Genomic DNA, 16,301 nt, shown 5'->3' on the forward strand with positions numbered 1-16,301 from the left:
CAAGGCCTCCATCCACTGTATGCCTGCAGTGAACTGGGTATTTTGCAGTCCTACTTTGCTTCCTTGCTCCTCTCTTCCTTCCTTCCTTCCTTCCTTCCTTCCTTCCTTCCTTCCTTCCTTCCTTCTTTCCTTCCTTCCTTCCTTCCCACAAACACTGACTGAGTCCTAATTATATGCCAGGCACTGTGATTCCACATCCAGATATGTTAGGTGTTTTGTCACAATCTACCTGCTAGTAGCCAGATTAAGCAGTTCTACTAAGTCTTTAGAAAAGTCAAGTCCATTTTTTAGCAAGAAAAAAACAAAGGAAGTCTGGTGTTAGATAACCTTCAATATAGACGGTTCCCTCTACCATGGGAAGTACACGCCGTCTGTCTCACAGTTCCTGAGGCTTCAGAAATGAGAGAGAGGCAGCCACCTTGTTGCCAGAAGGCTGTGATGTGTTTGCACTCAGTGCTTCAAGGTAGGATCAGTGAGACAGTGAATGTACTGTTTATAAACTGATTTTTATCTCCTCCCTGGCCTTACTGCATTTACACAGTTTTAAAGAAAAGACAGGCTGAATGTACACAAAATCAGCAGTTTCCCTTCTTAATGGGAATAGCAGTCATGTAGCCTAAAGGGAGATTCAACAGAACTTGAAATGTAAAACATCACAGTCACCTTCTTCTTAGACCTTGGCTCTGTAGATGGTACATTTAAGAGAATATTCCTGCCTCTCGTGTTCTTGGCTCAGCTCCCACTCTCACAGGGATGAATTTGGGGATCTGTGTATAAAGAATGTGCCATAAAAATAAATCCAAAGTAGGTTCTCTAATATGTCCACTGACTTCACCTTACCTTTGGATATTTTCTGACCTTCCTGGCCCTTCCCTCTTTCCAGTACCATGGACATGGTTAGCTCCTCAGTCTTTCCTGAAACCTTGTCTGGTTGGCCTCCATCTCCCCTGTAGTTTCTACCCAGGCTCGTGTGGAGGCCACTTTCCCTTTGTCTTTCCCTTGGATCTTGCTGCTCTCTAGATTTCTGTCCTTGCCCTCACTCTCCTTGGAGGGCCTCATTTATTTCTACAGTTTTAGTTTTATTCTTTATGCCAATGGCACTAAAGTTCTAGTTCAACACCAGCTTTCTTTCCTGAGCTCCAGACACCCTAACTCCCATTTGGTCAGATCCATGGCCCATTAAAATAGTATGTCTGAAAGTGGGTATATCATCTTTCCATTCCATATTCCCAGATCTGCTTTTCACAAAGTGTTTAACCCAATAGAGGGAACCACATCCACCCAGGTGTCCAAACAAGGATCCATCTCAAGTCTTCCTTGTCCTTCACAGCCCACATCCAGTCAATCATATGTTTCCTCAGCCCCACCTCCTGACCAAGGAGCCATCCCCTAGCATCTCTCTTCTATTCCCATGGCACTGCCTTTGGAGGTCCCCACCATCGGCCTGCCTCACTGCCACCGTCTCCCAACTGCTCTTTTTGTGCTGCTTTCACCTGCCCAGATGCCAGAGTGACGTTCCAGTAGCACAGACCCAGCCACATCAGTCCCCTTCAGGGCCCCACACTGAATTACAATGCACTCAGGATTTGTTTTAATCAGGTATGGTGAGGCCAACAGATCTGGAGATGACTGCTATTGAAAAGACAGTTTGTTGTTCAGTTCCCAAGAGAAGGGAGCATGCCACACCATGCGGGGCCACATGGGAAGCACCAGGGTTAGTCAGGAGCTGAAAGGGGGGGAAGAGGAAAGCACAGGACAGAGCCTTTACTGGGCTTTTCACAGGAAAGAATGACTAATAAAGGGTAGGTGCACTAAGTAAGCTTATGACTGGTCAGTTAGAATAATTTGTTGGGCTCTGGGCTATAAAGATGGTCCCTAGTTGTCCAGTACTTGACCCTGTGGTGATTCAGGGCAGAGAAAACATTGGCTTGGTATCTGACAGCCTGAGAAAAGAAATGATTAGGATATGGGCTCTGGATTTTTTGGTTTACATATGAAGTTGTGCTTGTTGGTTCCTATCTCTAGGAGTTAGCTAACCCTGGGAGACAAATCCCTTATGATGTCCACAAGGGCCCTAAGATGTCAAAGCATCATAAAATATAGAAAATTTAAAAATTATTAATAACCTCACATACGTAGAGACATACAGATACACAGATATACATGCACTCCAAAACACTTCAGTTCATAGGCAACAGGAAACAATGGAAGGATTTTAATCAGGAGAATGGCATGATCAGATCTGCTATTTTTTGCCTTTGGAATAAAGTCAGACTTCCGTTAATATTTCCAATCTCATTTATTTATTTCCTCTTGCCACTATGTTTTCTGTACATTGCCCTAAATATGCCCTGTTCTCTCTTGCCTATGGGACTTTGCACATAAAGTTGTTTCCTTTGTCTAAAATTGCTCCTTTTATCCCCTTTCCCCTGGTTACTGCCAGAGCTTCCTTTTAAATCAGCTCAGATGTCACCCCTCTCCGAAAAGCCTCTCTTACCCACAGGGCTGCAGTAGCTACCCTATATGTGCCCCCCCGCCCATCACCCAGCACATCGTGAACTGCAGTGACCTGTTGATTGTCTATGTGCTAAACTTGACTGGAATCTCTTTGTAGGCATACAGTGTGCCTACACCATCTCTGCATCTCCAGGGCCTGGCCCAGACCACAGCAAGCACCCTATAAATGTTTGTGGGAATTTACAAATGAACAAATGATTTACTAGGGAAATACTGTTACAATTAAAACTAAAGACATCACATCAGAAAGTCATCTTTTCCATGAAGCCTTTTATTTGGTCCCCAGTAAAATCTAAGTACCCTATCTTAGTGGTCTTCCCTGTCTACCTACACTGGAGGTTTGACCACATCATGTATCACAAGGTTCTATCAGAATTTATTTCTTTGAGAAATCATATATTCTCATATGGTAGAGAAGTCTTGCTGTTTTGTATTTTAACTTCTAATAGTGCTGGCATATAACACAACTTCAGTAAATATTCAACTTAAAGTTGGAAAATATATAAGCTATGGATACTATTCTGAAGACTATCTTACAATATTCCAAAGAAAAATAGCATTTTAACCAAACCATTCTTATAAACATAGTTCAGCCTTCCTAATTCAAAGCCATTGCTTCCACTTTCCATTACCAAAACAATACACATCCCAAAAGAAACAACCAAAGACATTAACAATAGAGGAATAAAAGGCACCATTTACGTTTGTTGTTTTCAGAGTTTTATCTTCTCCTTTCATATGCCAATTAATTAGGGCTATAAAATGACTAATGTCTCCAACTATTTAGATGTCCCAATATGCCATCATACTTTAATCTCTATGTACTTTCTCAATTTTCAACACCCACACTTCAAAAACCTTGAATTACATGGATGTTCTAAACCAAAGAGGGGGAAATTAGTTTTCTATTAGGAAGGCTATAAAATATTATTCACAAGAAAACTGGGAAAAAAAGAAGGAAGACATGATGAACCATGATTTAAGCACCAAACTTATGAAATTTGGGAAAGAATGTTAATCCCAGTTAGTACAAGAGAAAGAGAAAAGCTAGAAGATTTTAAAATTTAAACCAATTCTGCTTGAATGTCACATCTCTATATAGTTAGTATTGGGTTTTTGTAATATAAATACATTAAAAATATTTTGCTTATGACAGTAGTAACTAAGAATTACACCACAACTAAAAAATAATAAGAGGTAAGCCAGTAAGAGTATCTAAGGTGGGGCTCACTATGAATGAATGACTCTTTCAAGCTACAGAATTTGGAACTTCTTTAGTTAGATAAACCATAGACAAGACCTTGCCATTTGCCCAAGCCATGGCCAAGATGATGATGAGATATATATGGCTTGTAAACTGGCAGTTACTTCTTGGCTGACCTTTCAAATTGCTGAAAGATGTGCTTTCTCCACAGTAGCTATCACTAAATCTCTCCTAACTTACTATCTCTGACATTGTGGGGTTCCTCAGAGCATTTGTTTGTCTTCCCTTTGCTTCTGGTTATCTTCCTTGCTCTAAGTAAAGTCCCTTAAATGCCCTCAGGCCCTCCACCTCTTCTTACTGACTAATGTGGTTGTGTCTACCTAGCAAATTAAACTAAAAGTCCACAAGGCAAGACAACTCTTCGCTCTTTGGGGCACATTTCCCTCCAGTTTGACATTCATAAACAAATAACAAAGATCACTCTTAAGGTTGGGGCCCTAGGGAAATTGGGAAAAGGTGAAAATCTCTTTTACTTTAGAATTTTAGTGGTTGTTTTGACAATACTTATTTAATATCAGCCTCTTGTGTACTATTAACTGCAAGATGGAGGGACAGTTTCAATGAAATACAATGGTATACAGTACAACCTATTTTTATAAATAAGTAGAGGGGCCAGTGGATGAAGAAGCACATAGGAGGCATATGTAGGCCTCCCCAGAGGGGTCTCTGTTGGCTTTCTGCAGGAGAGAATGACTCACTGGAGTATTCCAGAGGGATTTGGATTAGTCCGGTGGAGTGGAATGGGGGTGGGTTTCAGGCAGTGTAAGCAGCAGAATGTGCAAAGGTAGGGAAGCCTCAAATCATCTCCCATCCCAGGTAGAAGACACCTGCTCTCCTACTCATTTTTCCAGCCCCAAAACAAAAGAAAGCCACATTGGGTATAATCTAATCTCTTTGCATATCAATTTTTTATAAAGATGATATTGAGTTAATACAGAATTCTTACCTGTGCCAGTTATTGAGGTGAATATGTAATTATACACATTTTACTTAATTGTCAAAGCAAAAATTGAGAAAGGCTTTATAATATCCATTCTCCAGAAGAGTAAACTAAGGTTCAGGGAGGTTACATGGGTTGTCTACAGTAATTCAGCCAGCCTCTGTGTGACAGTCTGGATTGAATCTGAGGCTTAGACCTCAAACTCCAGAGCCCGTGTTTGTTCTCCTGCAGCATGGGGCTCGCACATGAAATACAGGAGCAGCTGAACGGAAGCAGTAATCTTTTAGGGAGCTGAAACCAAAATAAAATTCCTAAGCACTGTAAAGAAACTAGTGTAACCCTGGATCACTGCTAGTGACTCTCTCCTGATGCTCTCCCCACTTTACATGATACTGAAATGTTGCCTGTTTGACTGCCAAAGGGCACAATTTGGGGTCTTCATCCCCAACTTGCTCTGACATAAAGGTGGCTCAGTTCTAAACACTAAACCCCTGATATTATATACAAGCTAATGTCTACCTTGAGCTAACACATGTATTATCTGATATGATTTTCACCACTATGCTGTGAGGTTGACAGAGTGGGCATTAATGTTATTATTATCACCAGTTTAAAAATAGAGAACTTGGAGCCCAGAGAGACTTGTATGCTTTGCTCAAGTCACATGGTACAGTGAACACATGGCAATGCCAGGAACAGAACCCACATCAGACCAAAACGGGATGAATGAAGTCATTGCTGAGAAGTCAAATTTTAAGCCTCTAGTGGATTGGCAGGGCAGAGCAATTGAGGAGAAGAGAGGAAAGCAGAGCAGCTGATCTCACCAAATCCTGAACACTTATTTAGGATTGGAAAGAACCTGAGGTCTCATCTGGTGTAATAGGCTTTTGTGATAGCCAGACAGCTGTGTGGGCCTAGAGGCCAGCGGGCGACACACTGCCCATAACATGTCTGCAGGCAAAGATGGTCGATGGAAGTGTTGGGGACATTGGCCCAGCACTGATTGGACGGGATTTACAGCTCATTTAGTAATGTTCCTCCCCACCTGGACAGAGGATTGTCATATGGGTGCAAATCAGTATTTTAGGTTGGATGCTTAGATGGGCTAGAAGTCAGCTCTCCTACATTCTCTCCCAGAGTGCAGACAAACTCAGGTTTGTCTCTACAAATAAATACTCCTTTTCCCCTATTTTCAGGTACATTTAATCAATAGATTATAAGAATTATTACCAAGGAAAGAAGATACCTTGGCTCTAAGGGCAGACAGCAAGTTTGCTTCTACTTTGTCTATATCAATGGATATAGAAAGTCAAATGGAAGATTGTCAGAGATTCACAGAAAACCTCAAGTAGGAATTAAAATCTACTTCCAGGAATCCAGTATCGTATCTGCGTGCATATGAGTGTGTGTGCGTGTGTGTGTGTGTGTGTGAATGTGTGTGTGTGTATGAAAAATAGAGAGTATCCTGCCAGAATATATGTTTAATGTTGATTGTCCATCATTGCTTTTTTTCTGTCCGGTGACATATCATTTCTATTTTAAAATTAAACTTTTTGTGGTGTCTGGGTGTTGGCTGTCTGACTCTTCATCTTGTCTCAGGTCATGATCTCATGGTTTGTGCGATCAGGTCCTGCATTGGGCTCTACGCTGACAACATGAAGCCTGCTTGGGATACTCTCGATAGATAGATAGTTAGTTAGATAGATAGATAGATAGATCGATGATAGATAGATCCCTCTGCCACTCACGTGCGGTCTCTCTTTAAATAAACATTTAAAAATCAAAAATAAATTAAATCATTTTTTGAAATAATTGTAGTTTCACATGCAGTTGTAAGAAATAGTACAAAGAGATACCTTGTATCCTTTATCTAGTCTCCTCCAATGAAAACATCTTGCAAATCTATGATACAATATCACAACAAGGATATTGGCATTAAACAGTTAAGATACAGAATATTTCACCAACACAATGACCCCTCAGGCTGCTCTGAGGCCACATCCACTTCCTTCATACCCCATTCCCTCCTTAACTCCTGGCAGCCAATAATGATAATAATAATAATAATAATAAATATTTCTCATTTCATGAATACTATGTGAATGGAATTACACAGTATGCAATCTTTTGGGATTGGCTTTTCCAGCCAGCATAATTCTCAGGAGATTTACTCAGGTTGCTGAATGTATAAACATTGATTTGTTGGGTAGTATTCCAAAGTTTTTTTAACCATTCACCTATTGAAGGACATCTGAGCTATTTTCAGTATTTGTCTATTACAAATAAACATTCACTTACAGATTTCTGTGTGAACAGAAGTGTCTATTTGTCTGGAATAAATGGTCAAGAGAGCAATGGCTAAATCATACAGTAGCTGTATGTTCAGTTTTTTAAAAAAACTACCAAACTATTTTCCATAGTTGCTATACCACTTTACACTCCTAAAAACAATGCCTGATTCCAGTTTGTCTACATCCTCACCAGCATTTGGTGTTCTCACTTTTTTATTTTAGCAAATCTGACAGGTGTGCAGAGATATCTCGCTATAGTTTTGATTAGCATTTCCCCAATGACTATGAATGTTAAACTCGTTTTCATGTGTTTATTTGCCATCTGTCTATCCTCTCAGGGAAATATCTCTTCATGACTTCTGCCCATCTTCTAAACGAATTGTTTGATTTTTTTTACTCTTGAGTTTTGAAATTTCTTTCTCTATTCTAGGTTCTATTCCTTTGTCAGATATGTGGTTTGAAATGTTTTCTCTTACTCTGGAACTTGCCTTTTCGTCTTCTTCACAAGGTCTTTTATAAGAGAAAAACTAATTTTGATGAGTCCAATGTATCAACTTTTCCTTTTAGGAGTCATGCTTTTGGCATCAGTTTTGAGAACTCCTTGCCTAGCCCTAGACGATGATTTTCTCCTAATTTTTTTCCTAAGTGTTGTATAGTTTTACACTTTCCAGTTAAGTCCATAATCCATTTTGAGTTGCTTTATGTATAGAAAAGCACTTAAGTCAAGGTACTTTTTAAAAAATTATTATTGCATGCAGATGTCTAATAGCTCCAGCACTATTTATTGAAAAGACTATTTTTCCTCTATGGAACTGCTTTGGCATTTTTGTCAGAAATTAACTGAAATAATTTAAAAAGAAATTAGTTGGGCATATTTGTGTGGATCTATTTCTGGGTTCCCTATTCTGTTCTATTAATCCATATCTCTATCCTTCCACCAATACCACAGTCTTGATTACAGTAGTTACAGAAAAAAACCTTGAAATTGGGTAAATTGTTCCCACTTTAATCTTGTATTCAAAATTACTGTAAGCTATCTAGTTCTCTTGCCTTCTATGTAAATTTTATAGTAACATTGTAAATATCTACCAAAAGCCTTTGCTGGCATTTTGATAGAAATTACGTTAAACCTGAGTATAAATTTTGGAGAGATTGGTATCTTTATTATTTTTAGTTATCCAGTCCATGAACAAGGTCTATCTCTCCAGTCGTTTAAATCTTTTGTTATTTCTTTTATCAGCATTGTGTAGCTTTCATCATACAAGTCCTATACAGGTTTTGTTAGATTGACACCTAAGTATCTCTTTTTTCAAAATGGTTATTGCATTTTAAATTTTGGTGTCTAGTATTTCATTGCTAGTATATAGAAATGCACTTGAGTTTTGTATGTTTATCCTATATTCTTGCTGAACCTTACAATCTTGCTGAACTCACTTAACAGTGACAGGAGTTTCTGTGTTAATCCCTTACAATTTTCTGTATAGACAACCATGTCCTCTGCAAAGGGGGGCAGCTTTATTTCTTCCTTTCTGATATGTATGCTTTCTATTTCCTCTTTTATCCTATTTCATTGGCTAGAATTTCCAGGACTATGTTGAATACAGTTGACAGTAAACATTTTGCCTTATTCCGAAATTAGGGGAAAAGCTTTCAATCTTTCACTATTAAGTAGAATGTTAGCTCTAAGTTTTTGGTAGATTTTCTTTACAAAGTTGAGGAAGTTTCCTCCTATTCCTATTTTTCCTCAGTGATTTTGTAATGAATGAGTGTTAAATTTTGTAATGCTCTTATGCCATTAATTAATATGTAATAAAATTTTTCTTCTTTAGCCTGTTAATATGGTGGAAATAATTTATTGATTTTCAAATACTGAAGCAGCCTTGTATCTCTGGAATGAACTCCAACTGGTTATGGTGTATTATTATTTTTATATGTTGCTACATTCTATTTGCTAATATTTGGTTAGGGTGTTTTGCATTTATATTTGTGAGTGATATTGGTCTGTAGTGTGTGTGTGTGTGTGTGTGTGTGTGTGTGTATACATGTGTGCATGTGCACGTGTGTCTGTGTGTGTGTTTGTGCTATTTTTGTCTGATTTTGCTATCAAGATAATCTTAGCTTCATAAAATCAGTTGGGAAAGGTTCTCTCCTCTTCTATTGTCTGAACGATACTGTGTTCAGTTAGTGTTAATTCTTCAAATGTTCATGGGGTTCTTGGGTGGTTCAATTGGTTAAGCGTCCAACTTTGACTCAGGTCATGATCTCACAGTTATGAATTCAAGCCCCATGTCAGGATCTGTGCTGCCAGCTCAGAGCCTGGAGCCTGCTTTGGATTCTGTGTCTCTCTCACTCTCTCAAAAAATGAATAAACATTTACAAAATTTTTAAAAAATTCTTTAAACGTTTAGTAGAATTCTTCAGAAAAATCATCTGGGCCTGAAGATCACTTTTTTGAGAGTTTTTGAATTATGAACTCAATGTCCTTAATAATTATAGTGCTATTCAAATCACCTATGTTATAGTAAGTATGGCAATTTGTCTTTTTCAGGGAATTGGTTCATTTTATCTAAGTTGTCAAATTTATGTGTACAGAATTGTTCATAGCAGTCCTTTATCATCTTTTTTATGTATTCAGGGTTTGTAATGATATTGTTTCATTCCAAGTATTGGTAATTTGTGCCTTCGCACTTTTTTTCTTTGTTAGTCTTGCTAGAGGGTTTGCTAATTTTTGATCTTTCAAAGTATCAACTCCTTGTTTTACTTATATTATCAATGGTTTTCTTGTTTCCAATTTCATTATTTTTGCTTTTATCTTTATCAAACTCTTCCTTCTGCTTGAGTTATGGTACTTTTCTTTTTCTAAGTATGTTTCACTTAACACCTTTTTTAGTGGTTGCTCTAAGTGTTACCTTATACCTACATACCTTTTAAGCTATTGGTGTCATCATTTTACTAGTTTGAGTGAAGTTTAGAAATCTTACCTCAATTCTCATCCCCGCAGCCACTCTCATTTATAATTAAATTCCTTAAATATTTCCTCTACAAACATTTAAAACAAGTGTTCTAATTATGTTATACTTAATTATATAGTCTATACTTATTATATTTAATTATAGTGTTATAATTATGCTTCAATTGTCACACATAATTTAGAAAATTCAAGAGGGGAAGAAAATCCTTTTCTACTTGTGTATAATTTTTTACTATTGCCTTCTTTCTTCTTTCCTTATATTCCAAGTTTCCTTTTTTCTTTCTTTTTTTTATCGTTTCCTTTCTTCCTTTGCCATTACTTTAGGGTAGATCTGCTTGTAACAAATTCTCATACTTGCCCTTTATCTGAGAATGTCTTGATTTCCCTTTCATCCTGGTAGGGTATTTTTCTGGACACAGCAGTTGGGGTTGATAGCTTTTTCCTTTCAGTGCTTGAATAATATAGTGTGCTGTACTTTTGGTCTCCTGGTTTCTAATAAGAAATCTGTTGGATTTCTATTATTTTCTACTATAAATCAAGTATTCTTTTTCTCTAGCTGCCTTCAAAATTTTTTGATTTGTCTTTAGTTTTGAGACTTTTAATTATAGTGTATTTTGGCATATTTCTTTGAGTTTATTTTGTGTGGAGTTTGCTCACCTTCTTGAATCTGTAGGTTTATGTCTCTTGGCAAATTTTACAAATTTCCACCAATTATTTCAAGTATTTTTCATGTCTCCTATTTCCACTCTGTTTTCAGGACGCCAATGACATTAATGTTAGAGTTTTTTGTTATAGTCCTATAGGTTCCTGAGGCTGTGTTTTCTTCTCCATTCTTGCTTTCTTGCTTTCTTTGTCAGTATATTTTTTCCCTGTTATTTGGGTTAGGCAATTTTTATTGTTTTAGCTTCTATTTTACTTATTCTTTTCTCTGCCTCCTCCATTTTGCTGTCGGACCCATGAATTGTACTCTTTATAGCATTTGTTGCATTGTTCAGTTCTAAAATTTCCATTTAGTTTTCTTTTTATATCTTTTCTTTTTTTTACAGGGACTTTCTATTTCCTTGTTGGGGCTTTCCATTTTTTCCCATTTGTTTCCAGGGTGTTTGTAATTGCTCACTGAAGCAATTTTATTATGGCTACTTTAAAATCTTTGACATATAATTCTAGCATTCCTGTCATCATGATGTTGGCATCTATTGATTGTCCTTTTTCATTCAGTTGGAGATGTTCCTCATTCTTGGTATGATGTGAATTTTCAATTTAAGTCTGGACATTTAGGGTATTGTGTTATAAGAACCTAAATCATATTTAAAATTTCAGCTCCAGCTGGCTTTTTCTGACACTGTTCTGGAAAGAAAAGTTGAGGCACTGCCTTTTTACCTCCAGGTAGAAGCAGAAGTTCAAGTCCCCACTTAGCCTCTGTTGACACCTGAATGAAGGAGGTTTCTCATTATTGTTGCAATTGAGTGGGTGTTCAGGCTCCCCATGTGGTCTGCAATGACACTGTATTGAGGAGTGAACTTGTTATCATTGGACAGTAGTGAAACTCCTGATTTTCCCCTACTTCTCTGACAACGACCCAGCACAAAGTGGGAAGAATCCTCATTATTATCAGATGACAAATGACCACTAGCACTGAGGGGAGGGAGACTTGTTATAGGCTGTTAGGGTGAAGGTCCCAGCTGTCTAATGGGCTTCTGTGACACTACATGTGTAGATGTTGCTACACCTCATAGCAATCTTGCTAAGATGGAAATCTGGGTTCCCCACTTGGTATTTGCTAATGTGGGAAGAGCTAGAGCTACAGTTTTCTTCTGTGGTGTTTGACTGGAGTCAAGCAGTTATTGTCTAAAGGTTTTCTGTCTTGCAGGGTTGCTCCTTTCCCAGTCTTTTGGCTGGAGAAAGCAGGCTTTACTAAGGCTTTTTTTTTCCTTTTGGCTATGCCATTGGCATTTCATTGTTGAAATGCCATTGTTGACTTCTTCAGATCCAGGTCTGGGATAAAGGAGGGAAAACAGAAACCCAGAGAACTCACCACTATGCCACTCTTCACATTCCAAGATCTCTAGCTGTCTTCCTTCTTCTCTTCTCCTTTCAGAGCCTTCTTATACATGTTTAAAATGTTATGTCCAGAAGTTTTTGGTTGTACTTTGTGAGAAAAATAGGGAAGATTTGTCTGATGCCCATTGTTTTTGAAGCTCATCACAGTTCTTTAAACTGCAAGCTAAGAAATGTGAGCTGAAATGACAGGTAACCCTACCTTGGAAAAGCATTCAATGGATGTCTTGTGTGTGTGTGTGTGTGTGTGTGTGTGTGTGTGTTAATGATTTTAGGAAGCAACAGGCAGTCTTCAGGGACTCAGACACTCACCCATGTTTTCAGCATATATATATATATATATATATATATATATATATATATATACAAACACATATATATGAGAGATATATTTTTAATGGGCCAGGTTCATAAACATCTTCCTAAGAAGACTGTAGTAGGAACAACAACAAAGGCAGATTTTCTGGGATTAGGTAATCTCTCCAAGACCTAGAAAAAAATGTGGTAGAAGCCCACTACTGAAACTCAAATAGCATGACCATCCTGAGGACTGAAAATAAAACTTTTTCAGTGTCAGGGTGCCTGGGTGGCTCAGTCAGTTAAGCATCTGACTCTTGATTTCAGCTCAGGCCATGGTCCCAGGATCACAAGATCAAGCCCCACATTGGGCTCTGCTGACAGCTTAAAGCCTGCTTGGGATTCTCTTTTTCACTCTCTCACTGCCCCTCTCCCCCTCATGCTTCCCCCCCAAAATAAAAAATAAACATTTAAATTTTTGTTTCATTGTCTTTAATCATCCAAAATAGTGCTTCCATGTAGATACAATCCTCTGTCTTCTATGACCAAAACATTAGCCCAACAAGTCAAGTCAAGCATTTTCCTCTGAAGTGTTTCATGTGAAAAGAGGCCTGATGTGTAAGAAACAGAGGGTGAGTCAGTGGTGATGGTTACAGTACCCTGTGGCCCCTACTGTGACAGTCACGTCATAATAAAGGCCTCAAGACCCACCAATAAACTGAAGCCAAGCAGGGAGGTTGACATAAAGGAAGGAACTTAGAAGAGCATCTAGAGAAAATGGGCAGTTCAGAAGAAAAGGGATAAGAAATAATTGGGATTGTTTTCTGAGATCTTCAAAAATGACAAACCAGAAGGGAGAAAGGATTTTGTTCTCTGGAGGCAGACAGTCTTTATTCTAACAATAAATAAATAATTTCTGTCAGAACAAAATCTACCACTTAGCCCCTAATATAAAGTAAAAACTCACTGAAGTTGGAATAAAACTGTTATATTTTCCTCCTCATTTCAATTTATGTACAGACTTCTGAATTCTTTGTGGAAAGCGAGGTTATTACACCAAAAGATAAGTAAATAAAAGGACAGTATGCTGTCCATATTAGAAAAATATTTTGTCTTGGGCTTTTTGTTTTAGTTTTGCTGTTCATCTTCCAAGTTCTAGGATAATGATACATTAAGAAAAATCTGAACCAAACAAACAAATACAAAAATTTGTCTGGAAACATAAAGGAGCAAGGAGCAGAGACCTTTGGAAAAGCACTAAGCAAATTAATTATACTTGATATGCCCTCAGGCTGGCTGGGAGGGAGCACATTGCTTTGAGCACCACTCAGGGATAGTAAGTGCTCACAGCCCTAATCCTGCTTCTCTGGAGAAAGCTAGCCCTGGCCACAGTCTCTGACTCTGCTCATAGCTCTGTAATGACAGCATCTAGACCGGCCAGCAGGGGGTCACAGTCCAAGTCTGTTTTAGCTAGACTTGTATATCAAGCTACTTTGTTTCAGTGTTCTGGCTTCTCTATCCCTCTTCTTAAGACCTATATCCCTCTTCTGCCCTTTAAGGCTGTACAGCACTCTGAATGCCCTGCACTAGACCTGACTAAATCATTTTCCTGTATCCAAATGTCTAGGAACTTTGCTCCAACAGATAATAATGCTTTGGTAGCTTCAGTTAAAATAGTCCAGTTATTCTATTTCCTCTTTGAGGCAAGATAATGTCCAAAACCAGTTAAAATATCCATGTCTCCAAAAGGATCTTTGGGAGTAGGGCAAAGAGTAGGTATGTCTGGTCTATAATGAAGCTTGTGCAGAAGTGTCTGATGGGTAGATCCAAAGTACTCTTTAGATCATAAGCATTCAACATAAGGTGAAAGCTACAACTTCACCCATCACAGTGGGCCAGCTCTTTTCTCAACCATTACTAAGTCACTGTTGGAACTTCACTTCCAGATAACAGCACAGTAACATTTCCTGGGGTTTGCAGTGATATGGATCCTAAGCAGTGAATCTTTTTCTAAAGGAAGATACTTAAAAATCTAAGACAGTTTCTACATAGTAGGGTATTATATAAAATATAAAGTACATGATTTTCTCAGCTTTGGATATTCTGATTAAACTCCCATCATTCAAAAAGAAATCAAGAGGGGCGCCTGGGTGGCGCAGTCGGTTAAGCGTCCGACTTCAGCCAGGTCGCGATCTCGCGGTCCGTGAGTTCCAGCCCTGCGTCGGGCTCTGGGCTGATGGCTCGGAGCCTGGAGCCTGTTTCCGATTCTGTGTCTCCCTCTCTCTCTGCCCCTCCCCCGTTCATGCTCTGTCTCTCTGTCCCAAAAATAAAAAAAAAACGTTGAAAAAAAATTAAAAAAAAAAAAGAAAGAAATCAAGATTATTAAACTCAAAATATGTTAGAAGTTGGAATTTAGCCTCTATATCCAGTCTACCAGTCATTCCTTGGGTGATATTGACAGAAGTCCTTTGATGGGTGAAAGCCAGGTGTTTCCTCCTCCAGACAGACAATTATTGGTGCATTGGCCTGGGTGTTTGTGACCTAGAATCAAGTTGCTTCTTCCTTTGGAGAATTATCAAATAGGCATGCTCCCCACCCCCCATATTTCTTAGGGTGTAAATAGGAAAACAGTTTAAATGGCACAAATATGTTTCAACTGGATATAGATTATAAAGTAATAATACTGCAAGAGACAAAATTAAAATCTAAATCCATGATGAATATTAACCACCTGTGTTTTCTCAGAGATTTCTATGTACTTGATTCTACACTAAATGCTTTACATACCTGGTTAACTGAATTCTCACAACAAACCTCTGATTTAGTTATTTTTATGCTCATTTTACAGATGAAGAAGCCATCATTTAAGAGTTCAACTAACTTGCTCAAGGCCTCACAGGAAGTCGTGATTGGAATCCAGTTCTCTCTGATCCTAAAACCCATATTTTTAACTACCTAGTCTAGTAACCATTTCTAGTCTAGTAGTCATTACCAGGAGGATTTTAAAAAAAATGTTTCTTTCTTCTTTAATAAACAAGATTGAGATTTTCTTTAAGTTTTAGTCCTTTTTTGTTTACTTTCATTCATCTAGGGAGTAAAATACCCAAAGATGTCATCCTACATAATTCTGTTTAAATTTAAGATTTTATGGTATATTATAACAATCATTGAAGAAAAAATATCACTATGGTGATACTATTAAGAAACTAAATTTGTGTGCCCCAAACACAAATATTTCATCTCTGAAATTAAGTACTATATTGCTTAAAAATTTTTCCTTCACTTCATGAGCAGAAAGACAATGGTAATGTATCTTTAGGGAAGATTACTTCCATTATTTCCTATAATGGTCCATAAACCTTGCGCCCCCCCCCAAAAAAGATAAATCATTCTGATTACAGATGTATTAACGTTAGAAAACAGACTTTGATTCAAACAGTTCAGGTGTATCAGTCAGTATAAGCTAGGTAATGCTCAGTAACAATAATAATGTCAGTAACATAAAATTTTAGTGATTTAAAACAACAAAAATTTCTTTCTTTCTTTCAGATCAGTAGGCTGTTCTGTTCATCCTAGTATTTCAGACACCCATGCTGATGGAGCAGCTACCATCTCAAATGTTGCTTAACACTTCCTGATTTTGGCAGATGCTATCAGTCCTCAGCCTATGTATGCCCCTTGAATTCCCTTTGTGTTGCTATGCATGTCAGTCTGAATTCCAAAGATCAAATCTTTATTTTTATTGGATGGTTGCCCTTAGGCTATCAGAAATCACTTTGCCTGCTTGCTTAAAGGGCCATAAATGATTTCAAATTAACAAATTAACATCATCTTCAGGGCTCTTAACAAAAACTGTTAGTGTGAGGGTATAAATACCCAAGCTCCCTTGCCTTTAAGCTAGGATGATTCTGAAGCATGTATAAATTGCTAGAGCTCCCCTTGAAGATCAAGTTTCAGCTGTCC

The 16,301-nt window shown here is 38.0% G+C and overlaps 1 long non-coding RNA gene across 2 annotated transcripts in view; it reads left to right on the forward strand.

Annotated features, from left to right (window-relative positions):
• Nucleotides 1-15,488, forward strand: part of LOC123385457 — a 354,122-nt gene extending 338,634 nt beyond the window's left edge. For both annotated transcript variants that reach the window (XR_006597982.1, XR_006597983.1), the window contains exon 5: nucleotides 15,187-15,488. This is a non-coding gene — a long non-coding RNA (uncharacterized LOC123385457). The remainder of the gene's footprint in view (nucleotides 1-15,186) is intronic.
• Nucleotides 15,489-16,301: the final 813 nt, after the last annotated feature.

Source organism: Felis catus, chromosome B2 (genome assembly GCF_018350175.1).
Source record: "Felis catus isolate Fca126 chromosome B2, F.catus_Fca126_mat1.0, whole genome shotgun sequence".
NCBI lineage: Eukaryota > Metazoa > Chordata > Mammalia > Carnivora > Felidae > Felis > Felis catus.